Consider the following 26096-nt stretch of genomic DNA (forward strand, 5'->3'; position numbering starts at 1 on the left):
CTAGGAGGACTGTTAGGTAATTGTCAAGTAGTTTTTGTTTGTGTACACATTTTTTTCCTTCAGAAAAATAAAACCAACATGTTTTGTCTTTTGAATAAAAAGAAGAGGGTCCTCATTTCAGAAACAAAGTCCAATTTTGTATTACTCTAAATATAATATATGGGTTTTTTTCCCTTCTAAAATTTTCATCAAAATGGAAAATATTAAGATATACTGTGTTTCTTGTTGTATATCAGTCTGTACCTTTATCTATTATAGAAGTGAGAAAAATAACATAAATTCAATAATAAATTTGTAATTGTTAACAATTTATTGATGTCTTTTAATAAACTCCTGAATAAATATGGTTTTATTTCAATTTTACAATATGATATTCACATGAGAAAAACATGATTTAATACACGTATATATAAGTATACACACATACATATATACATATATAATCACACACATATACATATATATACATATATAGTACATGCATATATGCATATACATATATACATATACCTCACACATATACATATACATACATATATTGTACTTGGGTACACACACAAATACATATATGCACGTAAAATATCTATTATTAGACACCTAATATTTGTAAAGTAGAGCTTTTCATATCTCTAAGGCTCTCAAAACAGTATCTGGCATACTGTGAGCATTACAGATGTGCTTCCTTTTAGTTATGATGATGTAGTCTATACAAAAGGATAAAAAAAGTCTCTATAATAGCTGCGACAATTCAGAAAATATTACATCTCTACCAGTCAGTAAATAATAAGTACTGAATGAGTGGTATGGAAAATAAGTCTTGTGGAAGTTTAGAAGAAGGAAAAATTGCTTCCAGATGAAATTGTCAGGGAATACTTTATAAGAGAAGCAGGATTTGAGCTGCACTTTGAAAAATGGGCAGGATTGGGATAAACAGAGCAAGAAGGGTTGGGTTGAGAAGTGTTGTAACAGAAGTAAAGTGTAAAGGCAGAGCTTAATTTTCATTCTTCTCTGCCTCAGTGTTGATGAGAGGAGATAAATATATTTAAGCATGAAGCCAACGGGGAAATCTCCTTTCTCTCTTTCCCTGACTTTTGAACTCTCTCCCAGTATCACTATATTTTTCAAAACAAAGATCCCTGGAAAATTCTCCTTTCTATTATACTCCCTGGGACAGTGATATGTTCATATCTGTTGCTTTTAAAATAACATATTCCCAGTGTTATGATAGAATTATATATTTACCATGTTGAAATGAAAGCAAGTGTGTATGTGTGTGTGTGTTCTTTATAACCTGGGTTTCTCTAGTTCATAAAGAAACAAGGAAGCTGTACTTCTTTTTTCTGTCAGAGTAGAGTGAAAGGTATCCTCCTTACTCAAGCAAAATAGCAGTTAAAGTATAGCTGGGCATCAGAAGCTGCAGAGCATACCATGTTTAATAAACTTCATGCATGAGTAATATTCCATTGTATATATGTGCCACATCTTCTTTATCCATTCATCTGTCGATGGACACTTAGGTTGCTTCCATGTCCTGGCTATTATAAATGGGGTGGGGGGAGGGAGACGCAAGAGAGAGGAGATATGGGGATATATGTATATGTATAGCTGATTTACTTTGTTATAAAGCAGAAACTAACACACCATTGTAAAGCAATTGTACTCCAATAAAGATGTTAAAAAAATAAAATAAAATAAATTTCATGGAAATCTGGCCACAAGAGAGTGGCTATGGAGATATTTCTCTTCTCGGAAAACAGTACTCTACTCTCCATCTTCAAACAGCTCTGTTACCTATATCATCTTCACTGACAAGGGACATACTCTTGTATATATTGACTAATGAAAGGTATGTGACAATTTAATCATTAGTAAGGTGTATAATTCACAGAACCTTAACCTAAGGAAAATGAAATTAAGAATGGGTGTCTGCTGAAAAAAAATTCTTAAATGCATATTCAAGCTGAAAATAAATGATTTGGGGATTTTCTGCTGTTTAGGATTATCTGCACCAGTGAGCCCCTCTATTACTGTTTGTAACAGAGTGTTGACTTAGTTTGTCTGCTAGAACCACTCCAGCTGCAAGGATATGTAGTAGTTATAGTAGATTGGAGTTATCTGTCAATGTAATTCCCTGAATCAGTTATGTATACAAATAAAAGTATTTTATTTCCTATTATATTTGGTCGAAGTTGCTTTGAAACATAATCAAGGTGAATTTGGGGTTAATATAGGAAAAGAATGCTTTAGCAAATACCAGATTGGTGAAAATTAGCTGGATTTCATTTTCTCTAAATAATGTAGCCTCATCTGTTAATATACACAAGTTCGATCTACAATATTTATTGCACCCTTTTTGTGAGCAAAATCTTGTGATTGCATCACCTGAGGAGTTATTTAGATGTGATTAAGCCTAGAATTTCAGCTGGACAAGCCCACAACGTTTGTGGCTCCACTTTGCACCTTAAAACTTGCATTTGCACCTGCAAAAGGCTGAAATGAATCACAAGTCAGCACATGTGTGTTCCATTATTCATTTTTTATGAGCAGATGTGGGTGATGTGGGCAAAGAGCTAGATGCATCTTTAATTGAGAAAACCTGTGGAAAAGTTATCCCTAAATCTATTCTAGGGAATTGACTTTGAACACGACACACCATGATTTGGAAACTACAAGCCAGACCGAAATGTTGACCAGACAACCTAAACTTGAATGTAGGCTGTCAGAAATGAATATTAAGGATCTTAATCCTCAGATTTTCTTCCTTTCAAAATTCCTCTTTGAATAATGCTGTATCCATTAGGTTTTTCTGTTTTTGTTGTTTTAATGTTTGCTTTAAAATAATATAAACCACCAAGATTAAAGACATAAGACCCAGTGGCATTCATTTGTAGAAAAGTATATTGGGTCCCAAACTTATTTTTCCATGCTTCATTAAGTTGTGTAATTTAAAGTTATTTTGCTGCCTTTACACTTAATTAACACATCTGAGTATTTATTCTATGGAAGACACTCCTCTAGTTGCTAGCAATGAAGAATGGAAGTAAAAATGAATGAGACACAGACCCTGACATAAAGAAAAAAGTATTATAGAAAGCACAGTTTATAAAGCTTGACTATTCTGGAAATTATAATAATGATGTAGTTCCTGATCAGATCAATTTGTATATGCAATTGAAAATTAGATGGATTGCTCCCCAAAACTGCTATACCTATATAAGCCACTGGAAGTGTTAGGCATTAGGGGAATAAGCCCTTAAGGAATTTATAAGACAATGAAGGAGAACAGAGTGATTAGTACTAGTATAAAGTATGTGAGGGAGTGGTGGAAACCAACAGGAAAAGCACTTAACTCAGCACTGGGGAATTGGAGACAGAAAATGACATCAACAGTGAGACCTGAAAAATGAGTTGGTATTAGACAGTTTGGAGGAGGCTTGGAAAGGAGATCTTGGTAGAGAAAGAAGCATATGAAAGACACATAGATGAGAAAATATGGTGACTCAGAGGAACAGGAAGGAGATTTGTCATATACAAGCATAGAAAGGGAATTAGTAGGGAAGATGAAATTGGACAGACAATAATTACAGCTAGTATTCTTTTCTATTTCTGTGTGTCAGGTGGTATCCTAAGAACATAAGAGGATTTACCTTATTTAGTCTTCATCATAATCATATGATGAGATATCCCCATTTCCAAAATGAGAATTTGGAGACTTAGAGAAATTATGTATCTGCCCAAGACCCCCAGCTATTAGATGACAGAATTCAAACTGAAGCTCTAGACTTCGTGTTCTTCATCACTGTACTGTGTGGCTTCAAAGGAATAAGTTGAGACATGTTGAGAGGTTTATACTTTACAGGACATTTGACAACCACTGAGGAGTTTTAGGTCTTGAATTTTAGCAAAGTGAAACCAATAATAAAGAGTGAGTACAAGATTGGAGGGAAATGATTCTGCAATCAGGATGCTATTTTAACATTCTAGAGAAAGATAGGAGTATAACTAAGATAGTGGCAGAGATTCCAGAGAAAGATTGGAGTGTAAATAAGATAGGGAGAAAATTGGAAAATTTTGAATGATATTAAGGAGGCAAGAGGCAGCGTCAAGAGAACTCGTTGAGGGAAATGTTGAGGAATAAGTTGGAGGGGCTGAGTTCTTGGCTTCCAGTTTAAACATTTTGATAGGTGATAGCACTACCGATTGCAATAGTGGTAGCTCCAGTCTTAAGTACTCTTGGAGGCCTTTTCTCTGTCTGCTTCCTTCACACACGTCTTCCACTACAGAGTTGAGAAGTAGATGCCTGTTCTCTAGACATCTACTATATAGCAACCCAAGGACAACATTATCCACACTAGTCATCATACTTCATGACCTTTCCCACTTGACTCAGGTTCATTGAGATTATCTTTTATATTCAGTATTTCCAGAATACTGGACTAGCATAGACTTGTTTAAATACTTGTTGAATGAATACAGTGACATATAAAAGTGTAAGGTGAGTAAGGGCTCAGGAGATACTAAAGTCTATGTTATATCTGTTACTTCAGGAAATAAGGGAAGGAATTGGAAATTGGGGAGGCATTTTTCTCCATTCTTTCTCATAAAGCGTGGGGTTTTGGAAGAGAAGGGGGAATGTTGGAAAAGATGACTGGTTATATATACTTTATTGAAGTATAAATTTTGCCTCTTTTTGATCGTGGCTTAAAATATTGCAAGAGGGGATTTTTTTTTTTTTTCCTGAGGCTGAACTGCATCTTTATCAAGAGATATTTATCCAGACCTTTTCAAAATGAAACTTCAAAATCTGGATGAGGGAAATCTGTAAAATATTTTTATGGAAAACATTGAGAATGACCCAATAAGAGGATTAAAATGGAGGAAGTAGTGAGGATGAGATAGTTACAAAAGGGACCTGGAATAGTGAGACTGGACACGGTATGGGAGCAAAGCGTGGATTTGAAACCAAGCGAGATTGTGCTGGGCACTACGGTGGAACACAAGGAACACCTTACAGGTGAGCTTGATGGTGCAAGACTCAGCATTGTCTCCTTCCATTAGGCATGCTCTTTGAGCTTAAGACCTCAAAAATTATTCCTACCTAGAATTGGGGCAACTTCATTTACCAAACTTTCAGTTTGGAACTCTGTAGCTGACTGGCATCTTATTTGAACCCTCATCTCCCATCTTTTAAATCTTAATTATCTCTTTGTATCACTTGAATATATGTCCTTCTACGTCCTATTCACCTGGTTATACATTTATCTGTAAGTGCATTTATAGGTGGAAAGCAACTTTTTAGTGACTGTATGTTAGTTCTTTCTATCTTCCTAATGCTTCACATGAAGTCTTGCACATAAAAGACATTTGAAAAGTGTTAAATATGTAATAGAAAAAAATGTGATGCAATAATTTTATAGTCACTTTGTAAGGAGGATGGATCAAGATAAATTGGAAGATCTTTTATTTGCTGCCCTTTTGTCAACTTGAAGAGAGTATAAATGATGACTGTGGGATGTGATAGATTGGAGGAGATAAATTAATCCACATCTGAGAAAAGGAAAGATGTAAAGGGACCAAGGTAGAAGTGGAGCATGTTGGGAGACGGGGCAAGGGAAGTTTCAAGGGGACACTTTAAAAGAGAGAGGAACTGGATGCTGTGGACCTAACTTGAAAACAGGAACTTGGAAGTAAATGTTTATGCCCTGAGTTATGGAAAGCCCTTCGACTAATACCTTTAATAATCTTTAATAAAATACTTATTCCTGGGAAGAATATACTAGAGATTTTTTAGAATGGTAGTGAATGAGGAGAAGAACTGAATCCTGGTCAAGGAGGCAAGAACAGAAACTTCCCATAGGGAAGAGAATAAGTATATTCAAAATGTAAAATTTGAGATACTGAAAGATTAAATATGTTAACATGTGAAAATACAAAACATAGGTACTTAGACCATAGCAAATACTCAAATAATGTTTACTTCTTTTCCTGAAACTTCAGCTTTTCAGATAGCTGCTGAAATTCCTATTGTTTAAACAGGGAGAAGGTAGAATGATGGGACCCACTGTCAAAGTAACTTTTAAAACAAAGGAAAATAAAGAAAAAAAATTTTTTTAAATAAATTTATGTATTTATTTATTTATTTTTGGCTGTGTTGGGTCTTCGTTGTTGTGCGTGGGCTTTCTCTAGTTGTGTCGAGCGGGAGCTACTCTTCGTTGTGGTGTGTGGACTTCTCACTGAGGTGGCTTCTCTTGTTATGGAGCACAGGCTCTAGGTACGTGGGCTTCAGTAGTTGTGGCACGTGGGCTCAGTAGTTGTGGCTCATAGTCTCTAGAGCGTAGGGTCTGTAGTTGTGGCACACGGGCTCCACGGCATGTGGGATCTTCCCTGACTAAGGCTCGAACCCGTGTCCCCTGCACTGGCAGGCGGATTCTTAACCACTGTGCCACCAGGGAAGTCCCGGAAAATTGTTTTTTAATATGAGAATAATGGAGACCTTGTGGGAAGGGCTGTGTCACCTTAAAGTTTCCAATTGTTAGTGAATGGAAATGCTTGTCATAGTGAGACATGTGCCCAAAATACTATAAAAGGCAAGTTAAAATCCTTCAGTGGGAAATAGTTCCCAGATGACATAAGCCTGGGTAAATGGTCCTGGTACTAGATAATCATTATCATCATCATCCCATTGCTCTTTGGCAGTATCTTTAAAATTACTACTTCTGGCACCTCTGACTTTTAGCTTCCAAGGTAGAAGAAGGTTGTGCCAGTTCCCTCTAACCTATTCCAATAACACTCTGTAACACTCAGCTACAATTTAAGAAATATACAAAGTGCAGTTTTGTTCCCTTCATCTTTGCTACCACCGCTGAAACTCCCTGACACTAGCTGTTTCTTCATTGACCATAAGGAGGTAGGCATTGTCAGAGACTGGGGTGCAATCACAATCACAGAACACATCTGTACCACTTTAATGGTCCTTTTTATGTGTATCCCCTGGGACTAATAGGATTAGAAACTAGATTGAACTCTATAGAGCTCATCCTATCTACACAGTTCCTTCCAGGAAACTGTTTTATTTACATTTCCAGACAGCTGGGTTTGTGTAAGATGATTGGACTTAAGTCATATCATCTCTAAGCTTCCACCATAACAGATTTGATCCCACTGCTTGACCCTCTAAAAGGGAGGATGAGTTAAGAAGCCTAGGAGCCTCCAAAAAGGAATATCAGACTCCACAATTGCAACTGATTCAGATGAAAAAGAAAATGAGGAAGATAATACATAGAGATAGATATGGTTGCATAGAGATCAATTTAATAAAAAAATGATTTAAAAAAAATTGGTAGAAAAGATAGACTGGATGATATTCACCTAAGGATATATATTAGAGTGAAACAGAATGATACATGATGTACAATGAATGCTGAAATCTGCAATGAGAAAAATGTATAGACAATAGAAAGGCTTTTTTGTTTTTATTTTTTTGTTCAAGGCATGATAAGGATTAAGGTGTGACTGTACAGTAAATCCATAGGTGTAATGTAAAGAGCTGAGGAAAGTAGATGTGCTTAACCACCTCCATTTCTTTTTCAGGCAAACGGGAATAGGTTTTAGATGAGGAAGTTTAGGATAAACTTTGATGCAAAATCATAGTTGAGTGAAAAGACTGTAAGGGACAGTTTGGCAGCTCTTCCAACTCAGAACAATTGGAGCTCAGCTGCTATAAGAACTTGCATATGCACTTGAAATTTTCTGTGATCTCCAAAGATTCAGGGAAAAAAAGAAAATGCAAGAAGACAAGAGACAGGCACCTACTGTCCCTGTTTTTTTCAAGGCAAAACTGGAGGCTGAAATGTAAATCAATAAGTATGCCTTCAGCACTGGGCAAAATTCTAGAATGGCTTATCTTATAGCTGATTTGCAAGAATATTTAAGATTTAGAACAATGCTAGCCTAAATTCATCATATACTATATTCTAGGTTAGCCTCAATATTTCAGTAAATTAGATAAATGGTATTCAAGAAATGTATAGATATAGTTTTCAGATGTTAGTCAGGAATCTGAATGAGTTTTCCATTGCATCCTTTGGAAGAAAATGGAGAAATGAGATCTCTGTGATAGAAAAGTACATACTTTTGTAAATCTGTACTTTTTTGAAAAATTTACATAGAATGGACTAGGTCACAAGTGTCTTGAAGAAAATGAGTATATTTTATTAATCTTGATATACCAGCATGGAGCACATTGTAGATAATCAAAAAAAAAAAAAAAGTTAAAATCTTACTGAGTGCAGGGTTGAATATTGAATAGATCCATTCAATTTTAGTTGGTTGTCTAAGCACTTTTGAGCAGGGACTGTACTAAAAAAAACATTGCAAGGTAGCCTTGGTTAAGGTTCCATGGATACTTCCGGACTGAATACTTGCTGGCAGTGATAAGTGAATCTACTTTTTATTTACAAATATACTTATGATTATGATCAGTTAGACTGAGACATTTGTGTCAGCTTTGTAAGTAATTATATCTATAAGGCACAAAAAGTAGAAGCTCAAAGATTGATATTCTCTTTTAAAATTTTTTGAATGTGCCCAGATCTTTTGCAGAACTACCTTACATCATAAAAAGCTGGAAGTATTGGAGGCATTGTCTCTAGAACTGTAGTTATTTTCTGTATGTGATATGGTGACTAACTTGAGGTTGTATATTTAATGAGCTCGAAATACTTTAACTTAATACCTAGTTTCATTTTGCAATGAGCAAGGAAACTTTGACCTTACAATGAATGGATCAGAGTTGGCAAGAATTGTACATGGGACTTTTGTAATGCAGATTTCAGCTAATGGACCATGTAATTAAAATGACCAATTGCTAATGCAGTTGGAGAAATTCCAAGAACTCTGATATGAAGCCTACCAATTACATTGTGTTTCCCACTACTATCTAAGGGGATTAATAATTCTTTTCATTGGCTTTATTGAAATTCTTCAACAAATTTAAGAATATTTCAATTCATAATGGAAGAAATAGTATTATATCTACTTGTACAGTAAAGTACAGGAAATGAGAAAGGCATAGCTCATCTCTAAGTATCTATAATAGTTCTATCTGGTACTTCTTTGTGTAATAGTACTTTCATTATTGTATTTTATCTCACTAATATTGAGTGTATATAAATGAATTCACAATATATTGATTTTTTTTGTCAAGGATTAATAAATAATCCAGATAGAGGTAAAAGGCAGGGAATAGCATACATAGATGAATCAATTTTTTTTAGACAGTGTCAGTAAGGAATAAAGAAGTTTTCTCATAATTAGAGCATTTTCTTCCCCTTCTTTAATTTCACTGCTAGATTTTTCCTAGGTGTTCAATAAATGTTTATGGAACAAGATTGAATCATCAATAACACAGTCACAGTAAAATTTTATTTTGAAAGGCATAGCTCCATTATTGACCTAAACATAAGTGATTTAAATCTCCATGCTAAGCATTGTATATGATATTTAATTTTGAGTCAATGTATGTTAATTGAAAGAATGCATAAATAAATCCTCTACTCTTCAATTAGCTCTAACTGGAAGTTATTTTTTTTGGCAACATTGTATTACTCTAAAAGAAATTGAAGCATGTATAGAAGAATATCAACATTTATAATATCCGTGTTGTCAGAACTTGGCTGTTTGTTTTATATCATTCTCTTTATTTTTCTATATGTTTAAAGCATTTAGAAATTAAAAAAAAAAACTTAGTTTGTCTTATTTTTGTTGGTGTTTTGCTTCTGTCTGAGCAATTTTATAACATTTATTAAATAAATAGTTTTGTGTTCATGCAGTACAAAGTGGTGGGAATATGGCTGTATGTAAAAACATAGTACATAGCTTTATGTCTTTTAAGTTCCTCCTCTGAAAAACATATAGGCATGAACTAGGCTAAAATAAATATATTTTTAAATTCATAGCTGAGTTCTCAAGAAACTAAAGGAAATCTTTGAGTATATACCTCCTTTTTCCCCAATAACACAGAAGGATTTAAAAGCTGAAATCAAAATTGCAAGCCAGTATGAAATCTGGGGCATTTCTTGGGACATAGAGAGGGAAAACATGATAAACAGCAAACTGGAATTTTAGGGAATAGCTAAATTGGGATGAGGATATTAGGTTAGGGCCTATGGAAGTAGAGAAAGTCAGGCAGAAGAATTTTCATAAAAGTTGTTTCTCCAAAGAGATATACCCTTAATGAAAGAGCATGATGAAAAAAAACTACTGACCAGAAATGGAAAAGGATGTGAAAATCTGTCTGTTTTGACCACAGCTGCTGACAGGGGGATAAAGTGGCTCTTTAGAATGTGTGTCTTTGGCTCACCTCACACCAGTGTAGGGTTCTACTTTATACTACCTGTTTTATACTACTGGTCAGGGAAACCGGAAGAGGCTGAGAGATTAAATCACAATGATCCTAGTTTGTTGAGATGACTTGCAGCAGAAGTCTTTAAAAATCCTCTCTGGAGGGAATCATCCTTAAATCAGGTCCCTAATATTCTTCCACAGACTAATTCAATCAAATATGAACATACAACCAAAAAACTCCACAAATTTTCAAATATATGCAGGAGAAAAAAACAACTAACAAATTTAAATCCCAAGAACATCAGGCATTGAAATTATTGCTTACAGAATATAAAATAAGAAAGAATAAAATATATATATTTTTAAAAGTTTCCAAAGGATAAGAGAATATAAAAAATAACCAAATAAAATTGAAAAAGAATTAATTCAAAATTTGTATTAGGATAAGCCAGGTTGTGCCACAGCAAAATGCAACAGTGACAACCAAGATTACTTTCAAAATTTATTTTATTTTATTAATTTTTTCTTCTAGTTCATTGAGGTATAATTGACATATAGCACTGTATAAGTTTAGGTGTACAGAAAAATGGTTTGACTTACATACATCATGAAATAATTACTACAGTAAGTTTAGTGAACATCCATCATCTTATATAGATACAAAATTAAAGAAATAGAAAAAAAAATTTTTTTCCTTGTGATGAGAACTCTTAGGATTTACTATCTTAACAACTTTCATATATAACATACAGCAGTATTAATTATATTCATCATGTTGTACATTACACCACTAGTACTTATCTATCATATAAGTGGAAGTTTGCAACTTTTTGACTGCCTTCTTCCAATTCCCCCTTCCCCCATCCCCTGACTCTGGTAACCACAGATCTGATCTATTTTTCTATGAGTTTTTTTGTTTGTTTGTTTGTTTTGAAGTATAATTTACCTATAATAGTATGTTAGTTCCTGTTACATAACACAGTAATTCAATATTTGTGTACATTACAAAATGATCACCAGGACTAGTCTAGTTACCATCTGTCACCATACAAAGATATTACATAATTATTAACTGTATTTCCCACACTGTAATTTTCAGAGGAGAGGGAGTTGGGGGGAGGATACAAACAAGTGAGGGAGATTAAGAGGTACAAACTTTCTGTTGCAAAATAAGTGAGTCACAGGCAACAACTGTTACTTTTAGTGCCTCAACGTTGACCAAGGACCAGGTGACTCTCTATGGTAGCTGTTTTCTATGCAGCAACTTAGATATCCAGGTGGATTAAAGGTCATGGTTCTGCCATCACAATATATGGTCCTCTTTTTGGCTAAGGCTGAGGGACAGCTGAAGGGCAGCAAACAAACTTATCTGATATTCTACTAGGAAGTGACTCACACCATGGGGGTTGAGAAATGTGTGGGAACATAGAGCATAATTTTCTAGAACTGAAAAATTTAATAATTTAAATCAATATCTCAACTGATGGGTTAAATATAAGATATAGCAGAAAAGATAAATCATAAACTAAAAGATAGATTATAACTGATGATAATAAATTATTATGCATAAATTAATAATAAAATAAGTAAATGCAGCACAGGGATGCTAGGATATAGAAACCTTGAAAAACAGCTTAAGTGACATACAAAGAGAGAAAAAGAAGACTGAACACATGCATAATTAGAGTTTTAAAAGGAGACTAGAGAAAAAGGGGACGAAACAATGATAACATTTTTGGTGAGTTCATGAAAGGTACAAATTCAAATTCAAAAACCACCTCATGAGCTAAACAGGTTAAATATGTAGAAATCCGTAGTCACAGCGTAGTGAACACACAGAACAGCAAAGACAAGGACTCACTATAAGAGTCGCCAAACATAAAAGAAATGTCATTCATAAAGGAGTGACAATCAGGCTGAAATTGAACATTAAAAACCAGTAGAGGGACTTCCCTGGTGGTCCGGTGGTTCGACTTCACCTTCCAATGCAGGGGGTGCGGGTTCAATCCCCGGTTGGGGAGCTAAGATCCCACATGACCTGTAGCCAAAAAACCAAAACATAAAACAAAAGCAGTATTGTAACAAATTCAATAAAGACTTTAAAAATGGTCCACATCAAAAAAATATTTTTTTAAAAAAAAGCCAGTAGAAATTGTATGTTATGGAGAAGTGTTTTTGTCAGGATTCTCTAGAGAAACAGAATCAACAGGATATATAAGGATGTATATAAAAGGATGTATTATAGAATTAACTAACACAGTGACGGAAGTTTAGAAGTCCCATGATCTGCTTGCTGTCTGCAAGCTGGAACCGGAGAAACCAGTGGTGTAATTCAGTCTGAGTCAGAAGACCTGAGAATTGGGACTTCTATTGTATAAGCCCCCATCTGAGTCTGGAAACACAAGAACCGGAAGCACCTATGTCTGAGGGCAGAAGAAGCTGGATGTCCCAGATCAAGCAGAGAGCAAAATCACCCTTCCTCCACCTTTTTGTTCTATTTAGGCCCTCAAAGGATTGGATTATGCTTGCCCACATTCATGAGAGGGATCTTTACTCAGTCTACTGATTCAAATGCTAATCTCACAAACACAACCAGAAATAATGTTTTACCAGTTACCTAGGCATCTAGGTCCAGTCAACTTGACACATAAAATTGACCATCACCAGAGGTAATTGTCAACAAAGAATTGTGTACCCCAGGCAACAAACTTTCTAAAAGAAGATCAAAGAAAGATATTTGCAAATAAATAAGTTGCTAGGAGAGTTTACCTTACTAAAAATAATCTAATTTATGCGATAGGAAAACAAAACAAAATGATATAGGGTAGAGGTAAAACAGTGGGAAAAAATAGCACATAAACACTTATATGAAATATTGAACATATGAAACATGTGAACCAGTAAACATAAGAAAAGACCCTCAACCTCATTAATAACCATGGAAACACATATTAAAACTACAATGAGATACTATTTTATCCCTAACCATGTGACAAAAATTAAGAAGTCTAATAAAACTAAGTATTGGTGGAACAATGTCAAGTCTTACACACTTCTGATGAGAATTTGTTTCTTTAAGACTACTTCTGGGAAACAATTTGGCATTGTTTAGTAATGTTAAAAATGTGAAATTCCTTTGCTAGGTATAATCCTAAGAGAAATTCTTGCACATGTAGCACATGTATGCTAGAAGATATGAATGAATACATCTGTATTATTTATAATAGCAAAAAACCTGGAAACAATCTAAATATCCAAATATCCATTGACAGAGGAATGCATACAATTATATGTATGAGACTTCATATACATCTACACAAATACTGGTATGCTATGCAGCGTTAAAAATGAGTGATTTCTCTATGACATAAATCACAGCAAGATCCTTTTTGCTCCTAGAGAAATGGAAATAAAAACAAAAATAAACAAATGGGACCTAATGAAACTTAAAAGCTTTTGCACAGCAAAGGAAACCATAAACAAGCTGAAAAGACAACCCTCAGGATGGGAGAAAATATTTACAAATGAAGCAACTGACAAAGGATTAATTTCCAAAATATACAAGCAGCTCATGCAGCTCAATACCAAAAAAACAAACAAGCCAGTCCAAAAATGCGCAGAAGACCTAAATAGACATTTCTCCAAAGAAGATATACAGATTGCCAACAAACACATGAAAGGACGCTCAACATCACTAGTCATTAGAGAAAAGCAAATCAAAACTACAAGGAGGTATCACCTCACATCAGTCAGAATGGCCAGCATCAAAAAATCTACAAACAATAAATGCTGGAGAGGTTGTGGAGAAAAGGGAACCCTCTTGCACTGTTGGTGGGAATGTAAATTGATACAGCCACTATGGAGAACAGTATGCAGGGTCCTTAAAAAACTAAAACTAAAACTACCATGCAACCCAGCAATGCTACTACTGGGCATATACCCTGAGAAAACCATAATTCAAAAAGAGTCATGTACCACAATGTTCATTGCAGCTCGATTTACAATGGCCAGGACATGGAAGCAACCTAAGTGTCCATCGACAGATAATGGATAAAGAAGATGTGGCATATACAGACAATGGAATATTACTCAGCCATAGAAAGAAACGAAATTGAGTTATTTATAGTGAGGTGGATGGACCTAGAGTCTGTCATACAGAGTGAAATAAGTCAGAAAGAGAAAAACAATACCGTATGCTAACATATATATATGGAATCTAAAAAAAAAAGAAAAAAAGGGTTTTGACAAACCTAGGGGCAGGACAGGAATAAAGACGCAGAAGTAGAGAATGGACTTGAGGACACGGGGAGGGGTAAGGGTAAGCTGGGACGGAGTGAGAGAGTGACATGGACATATATACACTACCAAATGTAAAATAGATTGCTAGTGGGAAGCAGCCGCGTAGCACAGGGAGATCAGCTCGGTGCTTTGTGACCACCTAGGGGGGTGGGATAGGGAGGGTGAGAGGGAGATGAAAGAGGGAGGAGATATGGGGATATATGTATATGTATAGCTGATTCACTTTGTTATAAAGCAGAAACTAACACACCATTGTAAAGCAATTATACTCCAATAAGATGTTAAAAAAAAATGAGTGATTTATGTAAAGTCCTATAAGATAAAACTAAATACTATTTGTTTGCCGATACATGTGTATGTCCTAAAATCACAATGGTAGAAAGTAATACCTGTGAACAATAAGTGGTGGGAGAAAGAGGATGCACTGAGTGAGAGGTGTGCATAGGGCTTCAATAATACTAGTAATGTTGTATTTCTTAAGCAGAGTGATAAGATTATTTATTTTTCATATAATATATTCAAATATATATCCTTTTCATGTATAAAATATTTATACTCAAAGAAGTGCAAAAATTGCAGACAACCTCTACTCTCTGTGTAGAAACCCACACAAAGTAATATAAAGTTTCAGCCTTAATAAATACTATTAAGATAGGTACCTGGTGCTACTATTTAAAATAGGGATGTGTGAATTTTAGAGCATAAAGAGACACAGAGGAAATCACCTACATATGGAAGTCTTGAAGACTTTTTCCTGCTCTAAAAATCAGCTCTTTTATTCGTTGTTTTATTCTTCCTGCACTGCTCCTGAAACTTCCCTGATTTTTAGGGTACTTTTCTCAAGGCCCAGGTAAATTCCATCACTATTATAATCCTAAAAATAAAACAAATGCCATTTTGCACTTCCCAAATATTAATTCCAAACTTTCTTACAGCCTCTATCCTTATCGTTAGGGAAATTTTTCTACTACTTTGGAGAAGTTTTGAGATATAAATATCTTCCAATACTCAATTAAGTATATATTAATGTATTTATATTTGCATCCACCAATATCCTATACTTTAATCTAAAGGTGAGAAAAAAATTAATATATCTTTCTGTTATTTGGCTGCTGTGTCAGTTCATTGTATTGATGGCCTCAGATAATGGTCACCTATATCCATGCTCTTTGTTTGTAATGTGATTTGGCAGTTTCTCCCATCTAACAGTGGTTGGTCTATTTCTCCACTCCTTGAGCTTGGGTTCATCTTGTGACTTGTTTTCGGTCCTGTCTCTGCCACAGAACAAGCCCATAGAACAAGGATAGCCTGTAAGAGATTGTGGAGGAGAGCTGAGATACCCAGCTGACAACCAAATAACCAGATGAAGCAGAGCCAACTAGCTGATGTGCAGTTAATTGCAGAAGCACCAATGAAAGAACTACCTCTGAAGATTCCAAGGTAGGAAGAAGCATGAACTCTAGAGAAAATGATGAGAATGCAAATGCTGAGCCGAGTAGAAAAAATTAAGCTGGTAATGTAGGCAAGAGTTCAATCATGTACAGCCTCATAGGTCATGTTTATTATTTCGTTCCAATGTTTTGAATAAGAGAGTGACATGATTAAATCTACATTTAAACATATTATTCTTATGACTGTATGGAGAATGGATTGTACAGGGCTTAGGCATGAGTATGAGGAGACAAGTTAATCAACTATTGCAGAAGTCCAGGCTACATAGTGATTGCTTGACTAGATGTTAGCAAAGGAGATGGAAAGAAGAGTACAGAGCCAAAAGATATGCAATTGCAAAGTCTGTAGATTTGGTGAGGATTGGTTAGGGGAAATGAATAAGATGAGCTTATAAATGACTCCAGACTGTCTGGTTAGAACAACAGATGGATTCATTGAGCTAGAGGGATGTGGAGCAGAAACAATTGAGATGTGGAAGTAGGGTTCTTGAATTTAGTTTGGGTCATGTCTAATTTAAGAGGAGACATTCAAAGGGAACTATCAAGCAGGTAGCTTGAAACACAAAAGGAAAGTTTTAGCTAAAGATACAAATTTGAGAGGCAGTTAGGCAAAGCAGTTTGGTGACTTTGGGGAGAGGACACTGAAGGCAGGGACATGTTCATTAATTCATTCACTCACTATTCAAGAAACAATCAAGGTTCAAGGTCCCAGGGATACAGCAATGGACAAAACAGATAATGTGCTTTTCCTCATGGAACGTATATCTAGTAAGTGACATTCTATTTATTGCTTATAAGATGTCAAGTCAAAGGGTAAGGAGGTGGTGAGAGAAGGGGACTATATGAAGTAGAAAGGCCGAAAGAGTAGAGTTCACAAGTGAAATGCTGCAGAACTGCTGTTGTAATAAGAGTATGAATAGAGGTGGAGATTGAAAAGTTGTGGGGCAAGACTAGAAGATTAGAACTGCAGAGGTAGCTTATAAGAGATGAAAGAACAATGGGCATGTAATAGACCAAAAAATGGAAAAGAATTGGTAAACCTTAGATACTGGGAGAATAGAAAGTGTCTAATGTAAAAATCTAATAATTGACCAAGCTAGAGGAAGACAAAAGTTTAGGGGAAAAAGCATAACAGAATAAGGAAAAAACAAGGTGAGAGACCATTTGGTATTAGAAGCAAGGGAGAAGAGATATTGAGTGCCTACTAAATACCAGGCATTATATTAAAATTTTATACATGCTTATCTTATTTAATTTACATTAACATAGTGAGTTTTTGCTTCCACTTTACAATGAAAGGAACTGAGGTACAGAGGAGCTAATAATTATTCAAAATCATGGTAAGAAGGCAAGTAGGGCAGTGATTCAAACCACAAGTAAGAGAAGTATTCTGGAATGGGAAGGTTTATCACTTGCGCTGTGTTAGCAAGGCAGAAGGTAAGGCATTTTTGGGGTTGAGATGTGGGAGGGAGGTTATCCTGAGAAGTTGAGAAAGTTCCTACCTGATGGTTCCTATATGTTGCATGAAGTGGTTGGGCTTCTTTGTTGAGCGTGATGGGGTAATGAAATAAAATTCATATTTTAAAGGAAAACAAAAAAAATTTAAACATAAAATTTTTCTCTGCCCATTTAGGCCTCATACCTCCCCTCTAGTGTGCATTGTGCATCTGCATTGAGCATTAACCAGACCTCCCCAATGGCAGAAATACCTGCTCAACCATAAAGATAAATTTTTCTTCTTCTGACACCAGCCATGTAACTCCTTAGAAGATAACATTCGTTTCTCAATCCTGTAAGGGGGCATGATGACCCACCACTCACCTTGTACATGCAGGTATCTATGGTGAACTTTATGTATGATTCCAGCATATCATGTCTCTTAAAGATAGCGATTGGTGCAGAGCAGACTGGGTTAGATGGTCTGCGGAGGTAATGGGCCGCACCTAATGGAAGTTTTTCCCTTGAATACTTAACTTATGACCTTATTAATCTTACTAGGTATATTACTTGTAGTCTGCCTATTTTACAGAATTATTGCTTCTTGCATTACCAGATGTGTGACTAAGCCTCTGATAAAAAGAATGACGACTAGGCAAATTGAGACCATTGACCAAATATACAGTTCAATAAGATCAATGATTATAACAGTGTAACTCTACATTTGGGAAGAAGCAATAAGTGGGAACCATTTCCTGGACCATAATAGACTAGTAAGACAGACCGTCCAAGGGCTTTTGGCTACTGTTAACAGAGCCTAGTCCTGTAATAGCACATTGAGTGGCTTACTAACGAAATCCTCTCCTGACCTGGGAATAAGCATTCCTAGTGCCATGGGACAAATTGGTCACAAAATGCTTGTCAGACCTCGGTTGAAATTAAGACTAAAAGGTAAGGGATTGTAAAATAAAGAATGTTGCCCACCATCCAGTTCTACAAGAATCAAGTCATTAGCCACTGAAGTTGCTAACCTACAATACACCCTAAAAGGAATTCAGAGCAAAGATCAACATGAAGCATTTTGTGCTCTGGGAAAACTGGCAGAACTGGCCCTCAGATAGATATTTTCAGGAGAAAATCTTGTGAACCCAGTTTCTTGAATCTTCCTATACTTAGAAAAACACTAAAATCTTTCACTAATATATCTGTTCCTTGCAAATAGCAGTAACCTTCTACCAATATGTGTGCTCAATTGCATGGACCCTTTCTCTAAAATCACATATATATTGGCTTTCTCCTTTACCTCTTCAGAGCAGGCCTCAGAGCTTTCTGAAAGACTGTCTCCCAGGTCATAATTCTCAGGTCAGCTCATATAAAATTTTCCTTTTCTTTCTTAGATTGACTATTGATTAATTTTTTCATCAACAGGGGTAAGGTGGAAAGGATAGGGGCATGAGAAGAAGTAAAGGGATTGAAATAGCTGTGGTAAGGAATGAGTGAAGGACAGTAAAATAAACACATGCACAACCCAAATTCCCCTTTACGTCAAGCCTTTTCCCCAAGTTATGGCTCATCTTTCTTTTTTCCTTCAAAGTTAAGCTTCTGGAAAGAATAGATCATGCTTTCTCATTCCATTTTCTCCCTTCTCATTCTTTCCTCTTCCATTTCTCCTTCAAACTAGTACATTTGGCTCTCTTCCTCAATACCTCACCAAACCTTCCTTACTGAGTCACCACTGACCTCTTTATCCAATAATGTAATGGACTCATCAGTTTTTACATTACATGTTACTGTCCCTGCATTTGAAACTGTTAATGACTCTGTCCTTCAAACTCCTCCTCCACTTTTGTTTCCAAGACTGTGCTCTTCTCTATTTCTCTTGTGTCTTTAGTCACTGATTCTTATTTCTCTTCAGTTACTTGTTTCTTAAATACTGATAGGTGCCAGTGTTCTGCTGAGACCTCTCTCTTCCCTTCCATTTCCTGGACCCCACCCTACCCTTCTTCCCCCCCTCCCTTCCTCCTCTCCTCTATTCTATTTCTTCCTACTTAAGTTAATTCCATCAACTATCAAGACTTCAAAGTACCTGCAACATTTATAATGGCTATAATAAAATAAGTGCTTACTATGTGCTTGGCACTGTAATATCCAGGAACTAGACACATAGTCATACATATTTGATCCTCAGCATAACTTTTAGGAAGAGATTTTGATTTCCCATTTTTCGTATGAAGAAACTGTGGCACAGAGATTCTCGGTGAATATCCCGTAAGGTTACTCAGTTAATAAGTGACAGTAAAATTTCCAACTTGATTCCATGTCTTTTTTTTTTTTATAATCTATTTTTGTTTGTTTGTTTGTTTGTTTTTTTATCCATTTATTTATTTATTTATTTATATTTGGCTGTTTTGGGTCTTTTTTGCTGCGCGCGGGCCTTCTCTAGTTGCAGTGAGCAGGGGCTACTTGTTGCGGTGCACGGGCTTTTCATTGTGGTGGCTTCTCTTGTTGCAGAGCACAGGCTCTAGGCATACGGGCTTCAGTAGTTGTGGCACATGGGGTCAGTAGTTGTGGTTCGCGGGTTCTAGAGCGCAGGCTCAGTAGTTGTTGCACATGGGTTAGTTGCTCCGTGGCATGTGGGATCTTCCTGGACCAGGGCACGAACCTGTGTCCCCTGCATTGGCAGGCAGATTCTCAACCACTGTGCCACCAGGGAAGTCCTGATTCCATGTCTTCCTGAAGTGAAATTCTGTGCTTTTTTTTAACCACTGTTCCATAGATACACTCAAGTCTCCTAAATGTTTGACTCAAGGTTAGAACATTCTACTTAATCCTAGACCCACCTATTCATTCATTCATTCATTTGCTCACTCATTCTTTCATTAATTCAAGAAATATTTATTGAGCAATTGCTATGTGTCTGGCAAGCATGTCAGACATTGGGTAAACAGCAATGATAAAAGAGATAGGGCCTTTGCTCATGCAACTAACAGTCTAACAGGATAGATGGTAATTGTGGTATGTTGAATAATGCCTCCTTGTGGTATGTTGAATAATGCCTCCTTCCAAAGATGTCTATGCCCTAATCCCTGAAACCTATGACAATGTTATGCTACATGGCAAAGGGACTTTGCAAATGTGATTAAGGTTACTGACCTTGACATGGGGACATTACCTTAGACTATATGGCTAAGAACATCTAATCCCATGAATCTTTAAAAGCCAGAGAATCTTTCCTGGCTTAAGTCAGAGAGATGAGGAGCAGAAGAAAAGACAGGAGAGATGAAGCATGAAAAGGACTTGATCTGCAGTTACTGGCTTTAAAGGCAAGGGTGGCATGAGTCAAGGAGTGCAGTGGACTTTAGAAGCTGAGAGTAACAGCCAACAGTCATCAAGGAAATGGAGACCTCAGTCCTATAACTGCATGGAACTCAGTTCAGCTAACATGAGCCTAGAAGCAGATTCTCCCTTATAGACTCTCCTTAGAGTTTTTATAAAGGAACACAGTCCGGTAGACATCTTGATTTCAGCCTTGTGCCACTCTAAGCAGAGACCCAGCCAAGCCCATCTGACTGCTGACCTGTGGAAACTGTGAGATCAGAATATGTATTGCTTTAAGCCACTACATTTATGGTAATTTATCACATCAGTGACAGAAATTAATACAGTAATAAACATGAAAACTCACAAATAAATACATTATTAACTATTGTGGTAACTGCTTAATGGGAAAGAACAGGACAGTATGAAAGATAATAATAGGGTATCTGCTTAAAGACATTTGGAGGAGGTAGACAAAAGGGTGAACTTGCTTTACATTTTGTTTTTATTCACTGCCACTTGTCTCTGTAATGCTAGTATTCACTTTGACAGGTACTTACAGAAGCACTCATTAAGTACTGCAGGGATGGTAAAGATGAGTTTAGGAGATACCTTTTCTTACAAAACCCATAATCTAGAACACAGGTTGGCAAGCCACGGTTTGTGGGCCAAATCTGGTCTGCTACCTGTTTTTGTATGGTCGGTGAGTAAGGAAGGATTTTTGCATTTTTATATGGTTGAGAATGAAATCAAAAGAAGAATAATACTTATGGCATGCGAAAATTATATGAAATTCAGATTTCAGTGTCCATAAATAAAGTTTTATTGGAACACAGCCATGCTCCTTCATTTGTGTATTGTCTGTGGTTGCTTTCACCTTAAAATAACAGAGCTGAGTAGCTGTGAAAGAGACCAAATGGCCAGTGAAGCCTAAAATATTTACCCTTTATAGAAAAACTATGCCAACTCCTGACCTAGAATGTAGATAAGTCAAGCATTTAAGTGATCTTGGAGATGAAGTACAATTGGAAAAATACCATCTAGAGCGCGTGTATTCCCTCACGCAGATCAGGAAAGACCACACAAAACATTTAACATTTTAGATGATCTTTAAAGAAAATGGAGTTAGGATTGAGCTGCTCAGAAAGTAGGAAGAGGTTCACTAACAGGCCAGGTGCCAAAAGAAATTTTGCTGAATTTGTTCTTTGTTAGGTATTTTAAAAACTGAATTTACTTATTAAAATGGGAGAAAAGTCCTTTTTTACTTTTCTTGACTCGAAGTCTTCAGGACAAAAACTTTGATAATAATTTTATGATTTAAATTTTTTATATAAAATGAATTTCTGCTGAAGGTGAATCTCTTGCTGTCTAGAGCTCTTAAGTTGTTCTATACTTCCAGTGTCCTTGTTTTTATCCTGTCTTCTTTTAGTTTTACAAATACCTAATTTAAATTATTAGAATGAATTACTTATCACCTCCATTTTGCTAAACACATTTGACTGTTCCCCTGTCCCCTCCCTTTATTGAAATTATTATCACCACTTGACTCCACCTCCCCCAAATATATCTGGCCAGAGGCTGCTTTGCTTAAAGCAACAGCGTCCAGCAAGCCTTACTGGCAGCCCAGCTCCTTGCCTTGCAAATGCCCTCTTTAGATTCTAAGCATTTCCTTCTTTGTGTTAGCAAATATCTTTACTAATGTTTTAGCTGTTTACTGATGTAATTGAATCTCAAATTGGTTTTACTGTGTTCTGTAATACTGTGGGGATATTCTAAATACTGTAATAGTTATTAATATTAATAACTGGTGCTGTTTCACAGGTCAGTTGCTGAATTAAACTCAGTTATGGGTTCACAAATGTAAAATCATCAAAGCTTGCACAGTGGGAGACTCTGGTTTCTTTTCTCTGCCCCTGGTTTAGCAAGTTAACTCATCCTTACATTGTTCCTTGCTAATTGTGAAACAGATGCTTTGCATTTTTTTTAGATCTCAGCTACATCTAAGAAAGTGGATTTCTTGATCAGATTCTCTAAAATTAGAGAGTTGTAGAATTATCTAGTAATATATGTCTTAATAATTCAAATTGTCATGGCGACATGCAATTAACATTTTCCTTTGGGACTAAAATGAAAAATCCCAGTTACTTCTAAAGAAGTTTAGCCAATACATAATGAGAAGAATAATTCAAGTAAATGGGACTGAGTTTCATAGAGAAAAGGAAAATAAAAGCAAACTTTTTAAACAAGAAAATTATTACTGCATTTGATTTTACAGTTTTTATCTCACTTATTAGACCCTCTTTATATTATTTTCAATTAAAGCAGTACTATTATTTTTTATTTGCTAGAAAAAGGGGCATTACATTTCTTTCATGAAACCACCACCCCAAATTATCTGTTCTTTGTAGAATAAGCATAACTGATACCAAATGTTACTTTGATTTAAAGGGAGTATATGATACCACTAATACTACATTCCACTAGTCTAGTGGAAGTATTTTGAACAAAGTTAATCAAAGAACAGGTTTATTTTTATATATTTATATCTATATCAATATCCATTTGGATATTTTTATATCCTTTGTATCTGATTATCTTATATAAACTTTTAAAATTCCTGTAGTAAGACAAGTCATTTTGTTTTATATAAGCTAGAATGCAAAATATTGAATTATAGCCCATGTAAACAATTTCTTTTCTGTGTTTACTGTTATAACTAAATTGTCTATAGAACATTTACTGTATTTCATTGATTCTAAGGTGCCCATTTCTTTTTTTCACATTTAACATCTCTGAAATAAGGATGTACCTTATAGTAGGTGACCTATCATAGTTAAATTGCTAGCATTTTTTATTTCTAAGTAGTTCAAAATATAATGTAATAATATACCTTTCACAGTTAATAGTGACAGATTCAATGAAATGCTGAGACCACTTCTCAGAGTGTTGCATAGTTTGGCAGAGACTGCCTGTTGTCCTACAATAATTATTTTCTTTTTTTTTCAAAATTTCAACTAAACATAGCGCCAAAAAACTAAATTTTTCCAGACCACCTTAAAGGTTACCGTATTGGTTTGCTATGGCTACCTTAACAAAATACTACAAACCGAGTGGCTTAAACAACAGAAATATATTGTCTCACAGTTCTAGAGGCTAGCGGTCCAAGATGAAGGTGTCAGCTGAGCCATGCTCCTACTGAATTTGCCAGGAAAAAATCTGTTCCAGGCCTGTCTCCTAGCATCTGGTAGTTCCTCGGCTTATGCAGCTTAATTTCAGTCTTCACATGGTACCCTTCCTGTGTTCATGCCTGGCTCTGTGCATGGCATTCTTTTTATAAAGACACCAGTCATATTGGATCAGGGGCCCACCCTACTCCAGTATGACCTCATCTTAACTAATTATATCTTCAATGGCTCTATTTTTAAATGAAGTCATATTCTGAGGTACCGAGGATTAGGACTTCGACATGAATTTTGAAGGACACAATTCAACTCATGATAGTGACTGACTTTTGGTCAATGAGATATAAGAAAATGTGTCAGTTTCCAGGAGTCTTCCTTAAGACATGGTTGTCAGGTATTCCTTACTACTCTTTTTGATTCTTCCTCCATCTTGCTCCCTGGAAGAGAGATATTGTTTCAGAATCTGAGGATAAAAGACACAGCCCAGGTATGTTAGAGCAGTAATGTGGTTGGAATCTCGGTTCCTAAAAACTTTGTAGAGCACAGCTGCCAAACCAGCCTTGGGTTTCTTTTACTCTCAGCCAAACTTAATTTGACTTGATATTTGAGCTTTTCCAGCAGTGGTTAGAATTTTGGCTTTACCACTTTCTAGCTGTGGGCCATTCACGTGTGTCTTAAACTTTATGTGCCTCATTTCCCCATTTGTAAAAGGAAAATAATCGTATCTACCTCCTCAATACTGGTATTAAAAGTTCTAAATGGGAAGGAAATCCAAAAAAGAGAGGATATATACATATATATATATATGTATAGCTGATTCACTTTACTGTACAGCAGAAACTAACACAACATTGTAAAGCAACTATACTCCAATAAAAATTAATTAAAATAAAGTTCTACTGTATGCATAGCAGTTAGCATAGTACTGACACAAAAGAGGTTGCTGCTGCTGTTGCTGTGGAGATTTTCATTTGAGTGAAAAAATTGGAATAAAAGTTTATTAAGGGGCTTTCATTTCTCTGTTTTTTATTATTTTATTGAAACAATATTATAAGTATTTGAAAGGAATTAGATGTTATCAACTTGTAATAGTATTCACTCATTCATCTGACCATTCAACAAATCTTTATTCAGCACCTGCCCTATACCAAGCACTGTATTAGGTAATGGACATGGAACAGGGAGCCTCTACAAAATAGTCCCTGTTCCTGCCTGCAGCAGGCTTACACTCAAGTTGAGTATAAAAGCTGCAGAAGAAAAACAATGTTGGTGATGGTGGTGATGTTACTCATGTGTCCTACGATCTCATCTACCTTGGAATGTGTTAAATTGTGGAAATGTGGAGCTGTGAGAGAAAAACACCGTGCTTGACAGAATCAACCTGGGCCATGAATGCAGTAGCATGAGAAAGCATCAGATCTGCTGTCAGTCATAATGGAAGTAGCTTGCCAACACACTTGACATTTAACCTAGTGCATTTGTTTATATTTACTCCAATTATTTTTTGATCATATTGATAACACTTATAACAAAGAAACATCCAGTGAAACACAACATGCCATCCATATCAGTAAACAGATATTCCAAGATTTTATCTTGAGAAAGACGGCTTTTTTATTATCACTGACAATAAATACAGTAATTATGATTTTTCTTGAGTGTTTTATTCTGAATTCTTTTCCACCAATGCTGTACATACGTAGTTGTCTATATCATCTTTTTTTTTTTAACTGATTTTTTAAAAAAATTTATTTATTTTTGGCTGTGTTGAGTCTTCGTTGCTGTGCGTGGGCTTTCTCTAGTTGCGGCGAGCGGGGGCTACTCTTCGTTGTGGTACGCAGGCTTCTCATTGTGGTGGCTTTCCTTGTTGCGGAGCATGGGCTCTAGGCACGTGGGCTTCAGTAGTTGTGGCACACGGGTTCAGTAGTTGTGGCTCGCGGGCTCTAGAGCGCAGGTTCAGTAGTTGTGGTGCACAGGCTTAGTTGCTCTGCCACATGTGGGATCTTCCCGGACCAGGGCTCAAACCCGTGTCCCCTGCACTGGAAGGCAGATTCTTAACCACTGC

The 26096-nt window shown here is 35.9% G+C and overlaps 1 pseudogene across 1 annotated transcript in view; it reads left to right on the plus strand.

The window, feature by feature from the left end:
- The first annotated feature begins 4937 nt into the window (after window positions 1-4937).
- The window catches only part of LOC309614629 (3-hydroxyisobutyrate dehydrogenase, mitochondrial pseudogene), a 48461-nt pseudogene continuing 27302 nt past the window's right edge, over window positions 4938-26096 (plus strand). The window contains exon 1 of the transcript in view: window positions 4938-5014. The product of the transcript in view is annotated as a 3-hydroxyisobutyrate dehydrogenase, mitochondrial pseudogene (transcript). The remainder of the gene's footprint in view (window positions 5015-26096) is intronic.

Source organism: Balaenoptera borealis, assembly GCF_965194805.1.
Source record: "Balaenoptera borealis genome assembly, chromosome: 17".
NCBI classification, from domain to species: domain Eukaryota; kingdom Metazoa; phylum Chordata; class Mammalia; order Artiodactyla; family Balaenopteridae; genus Balaenoptera; species Balaenoptera borealis.